Source organism: Nanorana parkeri, unplaced genomic scaffold (genome assembly GCF_000935625.1).
Source record: "Nanorana parkeri isolate BGI_ZX_2015 unplaced genomic scaffold, ASM93562v1 scaffold1084, whole genome shotgun sequence".
NCBI classification, from domain to species: Eukaryota; Metazoa; Chordata; class Amphibia; order Anura; family Dicroglossidae; genus Nanorana; species Nanorana parkeri.
Window position 1 is genome coordinate 382168 of NW_017307352.1, and position 8062 is coordinate 390229.

Consider the following 8062-nt stretch of genomic DNA (forward strand, 5'->3'; position numbering starts at 1 on the left):
ATTATGTAAAACAAGTAAAACTGACCAACTCACCCGCCTGTAGAACCCTGCACCATCATATTCGCGGGGCTCCCGGGGACTGTCTCCAAAGGTGCTCGCTGTGAACCGGCTAATGAAGATGGAGAAACAGGTGCCGCCGGTGTCAGGAGATCCCGCGGATCAGTGGCAGACTGCGGGGACTCCAGCAACTGTTGGCAGCAGAAACGCGGCTAGTGAATCCGGCTCCGAGCCCAGTGCTGAGGTAGGACCAGGTTCAGCAGATGTCCCAGGCAGGGCCGGCCTTAGGCCTTTAGGCGCCTTGTGCGAGAAAGCTTTACAGTGCCCCATATTGACCACACCCCTCAGTGGCCACACCCATTTCTCCAATATCTGCACCATTCAAAGACTCCCATTTGTTAAGCCCCAAAGAAACATATTAAAAAGTATGATGAAAATAAAACTTTTGTTCAAAGCTATTAAACTTGTAGGCACAATATAAGTATTCTTCTTAAATAAAACAACTGTAGGCAAACAAGTGATAAACAATAAATGTCAAACTAAAATAGAGTCTATAAAAATAAAGTGTCAGGATGTCATGCAGACCCTTTTTTCAACTAAGTGTATCTAGAAAAGTACAAATAAAAAACAACACAAAACCTAGACTACATGTTAAATGAATTAATTACTATATAGCCGAATATACGGAAAAATGTATTCGGGCACATAATAATTTGTTTGAGAATGCACGGCGGCCATGTTGGCCACCGGCGCGTTTTGCGAATGTGTGCCACCATCTCAGGTGACGTCACACGCCGATATAGGTGCCGCCATCTTGGTGTATACCTAGATATATACCAAGATGGTAGAGCCCAACACGTGCGGTGTCATATGACGTTATGCGCCCTGTCTCCAGAACACGCCAATGGCTGAATCCAAAATAGCATAAAAATTTGTTTTGTTTGATGAAACGAATGAAAACGTTTTTAGTTTTCGTTCATTTCATCTGAAATTAATTTTTAGTCTTCGCACATGTCTAATAATATCATATCTACCGATCCTCCGCTCGGCCACGCACAGAGCCGATGTCATCCTGAAACTGACAGGATGACAGCGGCTTCACTCTCCTCCCCGTTCGGCCGTCCTGACAGGTGCGACTTCTCTCCTTCTCATCACTCGGCCATTCTGACAGCAGGCAGCGCTCCCTCCTGCGCCACCCCTCCCCCCGCAGGCTTTAGCGGGCAGTTTCTCCTCGGAACCCCGCTGCCTCTGCACATACAGGCAGCGGGGATCCAAGGACAGCTCTGAAGGGGGGGAGGAGGTAGCGCTGTCATGTCGGATGACCGAGCGGTTAGGAGGAGAGAAGCTGCAGGCTGTAGCCGCCTCGAGGACGAGCTGTGTCGGCCGCCTGGCGCCCTGTGCGGCCGCACAGTTTGAACACCCCAAAGGCCGGCCCTGCTCCCAGGTGCCACGAAAAGGAGCTTAAATGCAGTTTTGGGGGTATACTGCAAGCCCCTCTATTTTCCCCTTTTAGTCATCTGGCTAGATGGGTCGGCCAGTGGGTGAAAACCCCTGTTTTAGGAGCAGTCTGGACCGGAGCTGTGGCAATATACTCCTCACTCCTCCATTGCTCAGCCACGTTCCAAGAAGAATCACGCTACACATGTAGGGTATTGCAGCGCACGCCGGAGTGAGAGCAAATATATTTATGTGTATCTCTAAACTGATGACCTGGGGGGGGGCTTTTAAAGTGTTGTCTATGGACTTTTTGGGGTGCTGAATTTTGTTGCAGTTTCCTGGACGCACACAATTTTTAACCTGGAAATGTTAGGTATGTTTTTACTCGTTGTAACCTTATCTTTTATATTTTATTTACAAAATGGGTATGTTATTGTGTTTTGGGGCATTTAAGTGCATTTATCATTACATTTTGGGGTTTGATAAGGAGTTGTGCTAATATCAAGCAATATAAAAATTTGCAACTGCAACCATTTTATTCTTTACGGTCTTGGCTTTCAGAAAATATATCATTTATGGGGGTTTTAAGTAATTTTCAGGCCTAAAATGTGGATTATAACATGTACACAAAAAATGTAAAAAAAAGGCCTCGGTATTAGCATATCTCCATAATGGTGCAAGGTAAGGGGAAAATCCATTTTTGCTTTATCAAATGGAGAGAGGTAGGAGAGGGGGCTCATTATTAGATAATTTTGTTGCTGGAGTTCAGCTTTAAGTCTCTGGGCCTGTTAAGTTCCCTTTGTAAGACATCTGCAAATCTAGCAAAGAGGTCTGTGTCCCTTGAGTAAAGTATAATGTCTGCCAAGCTGTAGAACAGTTGAATCAGGATCTGTGAGGCCTGAGATGGTGACTGTGAGCCCAGGAATGGGGAAGCAGGCTCACCTTCTACGGAATTCCCACCTGGCCAGCAATGATACTTTGCCTGGCTTAGTTCTATCCCGCTGTGGTTGTAGTGTCTGTGTGGGTAGGGATGTTGTGTTGAGCGTGTAGCTGTCATCTGTTGGTTATGTGTTTAGATGAAGCACTGAGATCTTGAGGAATGCTGAATTAAGTTTTACTTGCTTAGAAGAACATTACATGTATGTATACAGCAATGTGCAGGAAACATATATAAAAAAAAAAAAAAACTTCCTGTGTACCATAGATAAGCATGCACATAGTGACTAACATTGCAATACAGCACCGTCTACAGCTCAAAAGACATATCAGTACGTGGCATATGATGTTGCATTTCCAACACCATATTGGTCTGCTGTCATAAGCTCTGTACATTTCTGAGCTGGATCTCACATACTACTGGGTAACGGCAGGTGAAATCGATTGTGCTGCAAAAAACAGAGAGGATGTCTCTCTATTGTAGCCTGGAGTGCTGTAAGGATTCGTAGCTACTCAAAGCATCTGAGTCAATGGGAACCTGTGCATGCACCCCTTCTAGTATAATTTGTGAGGCTGGGATCAGACTTGTGCACTTTGTTAACATGCACACATTATCCCGTGATGCATCACATGTTAACATGTGTTTTGATTGGGCAGCTCATTAATTTTAAATGGGCTGCCAATTTACCTAATTGTGTGCAAAACTGCATATGGCCCTTTTTCGGGAATGCAATGCACAGTGGGTTGCCATTGTACATTGGGGTGCCATTTAAAATGAATGGCTCCCCAGCACACTGCTGCACATAATGTGCATTACCTCATGTTACTGCAGTGCACCAATGTGGGCCCAGACTAAAGGAAATGGCTGAGGCTGTTTTTTTTGCTGTGAACAACGAATGACTAGTTATTTAAGACAATGAGGGGAATTTATCAAAACTGGAGCAGACACAATCTGGAGCAGCTGTGCAAGGCAACCAACCAGCTTCTCTCTTTCATTTTCAAAGCTCGACTGAACAAACTGAAGAGAGAAGCTGATTGGTAACTATGGGCAACTGGTCCAAATTCTGTCGGCGTCAGTTTTGATAAATTCCCTCCAATTTTAATTTTTAAATAATAAAAGCGTAAAAATTATTTTTGTGATGTAAACCTACATTTAAATCCCCCTTCCAAAAAAAAAAAAAACACAAGAAAAACATTCAAATTAGGGGACTGTGCTTGTTTTTTGTTTACTTGGCTGGGATCAACTTCATTTATTTAGCTACCATTGTTCAGTATAAATTATATCTCACTTATTTCAATTTTTTTAACAGGTTTAATACAAAATACCGACCCTCTATAAAGGATTGCCAAATTAGGAATAAGGTAAATTGTAACTGTTTAGTCATTTTTTTAATTACTTTTTTAATTTTTCTACAGGATGAACTCGATGGACTTTGTCTTTTTCAAACTAACTAATTATGTACCCAGACCAAATCTGTCAGCAGCAGTATCCATATTGATTAAATTGACAAAAACTCTACAAGGGGCATACTTACAAGCGGTGAATATAACATTCACCGATAATTCATGGCAGGTGTATATGTTTTAAATTACAGTAAGTGATTCATCTGCAGTAAATGCCACATTCACTGTTTATAAATATTCCCCTAAGACTACATTACTACATGGATCTATAAAGCTTTAATTTGGTACGTGGTTTTAATAAATCTTCTGCTTAGGTTTTTATTATAGGTTGACAAATGTAAAGTTTAAAAATTAAAAAAAAAAATTTAAACATGAACTTTTTTATATTGTAAAAAATACTGACAGCTGGAGAGGAGAAAGGTTTGTCTCCCATCAAAACTCATGTTACAACCATGTGATAGCTGTCATGGTGATCACATCACCAAGAACTATGTTGATTGGTTTCCAACTAATTAGTTAAGACCATGAACTATCAGTGACGCAGGGCCTAAGAATGTTGAAGTGGAACTGCAACCTCCTACCCCTTACAGCCAAGGAAGATGCCATCTTAGCCTATATTTGGATTTCCATGGTGCTGCACATGTGGTCAGCTATGACGCCAGCCATTTGGGGGCTTAAAAGTTTGGCTGAGTTATGAAATAAGCACACTGGCACCTTGACAGTTGTCATGGCCTAAAAGTATCTGTTTTGGGAGACACTAAATTGGTGAGTAAAGTTCTGCTTTAATCTACAGATTTCAGATATCTGTATGTTTAACCCCTTCCTGACTGATGACGGGATTTTACTGTCACAATCGCTCAGTTAACTAACAACCGGTGACTGGATAATTCCGTCATGCGGTCCAATGAGCAGTGGTCCGTGAATGTACCAACGCTCATTGAGTTACTGCTGTTGATGCGTCCCTCAGGGGGCCGAGGCAAACCCTAATAGCAGATTAGGTGGTAATAGCACCTTGATCACAGCCAGCCATAGCTGATTGCTGTGATCACAGAGCCGTGACAGCCACAAAGCCGGCAGCAGCTCAGTGTGTTTTGCAGCTGCAAACCGGCTGTGTGTTACAAACTGATACAAAGTATCTCTGAGGAGAATACAGTATACTGTATAAAATATCAAAGCCCCTGTAAATAAAAAGATAACCCCTTAGTGCCCCCTAGTTTTTAAAAATAAACAGTAAAAATAAAAAAATAAAGTTTTTAAAATTAAAAAAAGGAAAAAAGTTTAAAAAGTAAAAAAAAAACCATTATAAGAAAATATAGTGGTGAAGAGGCTATTAAAAATAGGAGACAAACATACCACATTCTAAAATTGTTCCAAACTAAAACTGTATTTCACTCCTTGTATTTTGTGACCTATAATTCCCAAAATAAACTGAATCCCAGACCTATGATATACCGTATAAATAGGGACAAATAAAATAATTTATTATGAATTACTTTCTGTTAGCTACACTCATTATGTACACATTATTATTGGCAAAACTGAACAATGTGGGGTTTTCAATTTGTTTTGCATTTTGTATAAAAAAAAAAAAAATAGAATTTATATATGCATATGTCACATCAAATTAAAGCTCATTTTGTCCTAACTTTTGACCGTTAAAAATGGTATATAATATGTGTAGGTGCAATGAATGAGGAAAATTAAAATGACGGTTAAACACATACCGGTAGCAAAAATGGCAAAATTGCTCCGGTCCCCAGGAACGAAAACATTTTCTGAAGCTGTGTTCACGGTTTTTATGATTGGGTAAATCTCAGCAGGTTAATTCACCCAACAAATTCTTATACCTGACTATGTCATCTCTGATCCTGAGTCTTCAGCCCATCAGCATCCGTTAGAAGAACCAATTAACACATACAGTATTGCCTGGTAAAAAAAAAAAAGTTATGTAGTACATTACTGTAATCCATGCACATTTCCCCATGTTTTGTCCTCTTCAATGTTACAGTACAGAAAAATACCTTTCATTCTGGCAGAAGTCAATTTAGCAGCTAACCTGTAGAGAGCAGTGTCAGCCCTTCCCAGCTCTCCCCTACAGACCACCCCCTCTCATCTTTAAAACATAGGGGGGCATCCTGTAGTCCAGCAGGGGAGAACTTAGGCAGGGATGACAACACTACGTGGCATGAAAGAAGACTAAAAAAGTGTAAAAGTAATTATTGGGAGACACTAAATTGATGAGAAAGTTCTGCTTTCATCTACAGATATCTGTGGGTTTAACCCCTTCCTGACCGATGACAGGATTTTACTGTCACATTTGCTCACTTAACTAACAACCTGTGACGGCATAATTGCGTAATGCGGTACAATGAGCGGTGGTCCGTGACACAACCAAATCATTTTCGGGAGTCAGGAATTTTCCTTCATCAGGGCTTAAGCAATAGACAACAAGACAATGCTGGACTCTAAACTTACAGTTCCTGCAAACAATCCTATTTCCTATTTATAATCCTCAGGCAGGTGTGGAAATCCTTGGTGTAAAAAGATATCTACCAGTTCCCTACATAAAAATTGGATCTCACTGCATTTCTGCCAGATCAACAGGTAATTTGATCAACGGGTAAAGCAATAAAAAAGAGGAAATGTGCATGTATTACAGAGATCTGCTGAACATGGTATTTTATTTTGACACATACATTAGGAACGAGCAGACCATTTACATTAAAACTGAAAAATGTAAAATTCAAGTTTCCTTATGCAGATAGAATACTTAAAACGAGTGCAAAAACTAGAACAAGTTATATTACTGTCAAGAATGAGACCACATATTGAAACATAAAATTATGTTTCAGTGTTTCTTGTAACCTTTATCCTTTCTAAACTTTGTTTATGCTGTCTAAGAACCTGGCCAATGGCTTAAAATTGGGACTGTCACAGCTTTAGTCTTAAGCAGGTTACATACAGCAGTTGCTTTTATTATTGCATGGAAAGGTTTGATTGTATTTTATTTCAATAGTACAACACATCTGCTTTCTTTTTCAGTCTGCTCAAAATTCCAACCAGAAACCAGAAGAAAATAATTCCCCAAAAATCAAATTTAAAATTTTCTGGAATCATTGTTTACATTCCAAAACATAAAATAAAAACAAATACATTTAATTATGATTGCATTGAAAACGAAACTGGTTAACTGATCCAACTGATTTTTATTTAATTTGTTCATAAAAAGATGATGGGACACTGCGCATGGTTAGGTCTTTCTTAGATCTAATCATAATATACACTGTAAAACATTTTGCAAACTGAACAATTGGATTGGAATATGTCTGGACACCTTAAGTCCCCTTTCAGACATCTATGGTGTGTTATAGTGTATTCATGTTAACATTAGGGATCATGTTTCCTGTTACACCCAAATTTAGGCCTGGTCGGTAGAAGATGGCCCCCCTTGAATACGGGAGCTCTACCTGTTAATTATTAACAAACACCTACTGCAGGAGATATTTTAAGGCGCCACTAGGTTGCCGTGGTAACGTGGATGCTGCCTACCATTGGTCAAACGAGACACTGCCCGCCTGATCAGTAAGGCAGAGCGATGAGAAGCGGAATGTACACAAGTGCTGGCCTGTGTGGCTACTGCGCATGCGCCCGCTGACCAGGGAGGCCTTGACTGTTTCCTGTTTCCAAGGTGCTGGAACACAGCCTACTTCACACGAGATTGTGGGGCCAGCAACCTGACCGCCAGGACGAGAATGGTGTCTGCAGTATGATCATGGTGGTATTCAAGAACACTTAGAGACAGACCTGCAGATATTATAGAGCTATTTAAAACCTACATCAATGAAGATGGATTATGAACATAAGAATTGTTTAAGCATTATTTACGTATAATGGTTGGAATGTGAGGTCATTATGACATCAAAAGGGGAGGATTTGATTATTTTGATTGGTTTCTCACTGTTGTATATACATCTGCACCATTGTTTGATGGTTACACTTTGTTTGCCTGAAGAATGGACCTATACGGTTCTGAAACGTCGCTATACAATGTGATACATCTTTTGTCAATAAAAAGCATTGACAGAAAAACATATTGGAGTGCGAGAGACTTTCTACCAAGCTTTTAATGATATGCGGAGGTATCTGCAGTCACCTAAGCACCCACCCATTACTCTGGATTACATCTGGTCAGGAATGTGATGGGATCTACAGTGGGAGGGTTTCAGCAACAGAGGCGGTGCTGCCAAGCCACTCTGTGTAGTCAGTTGCTGATTGACAAGCTACAGAC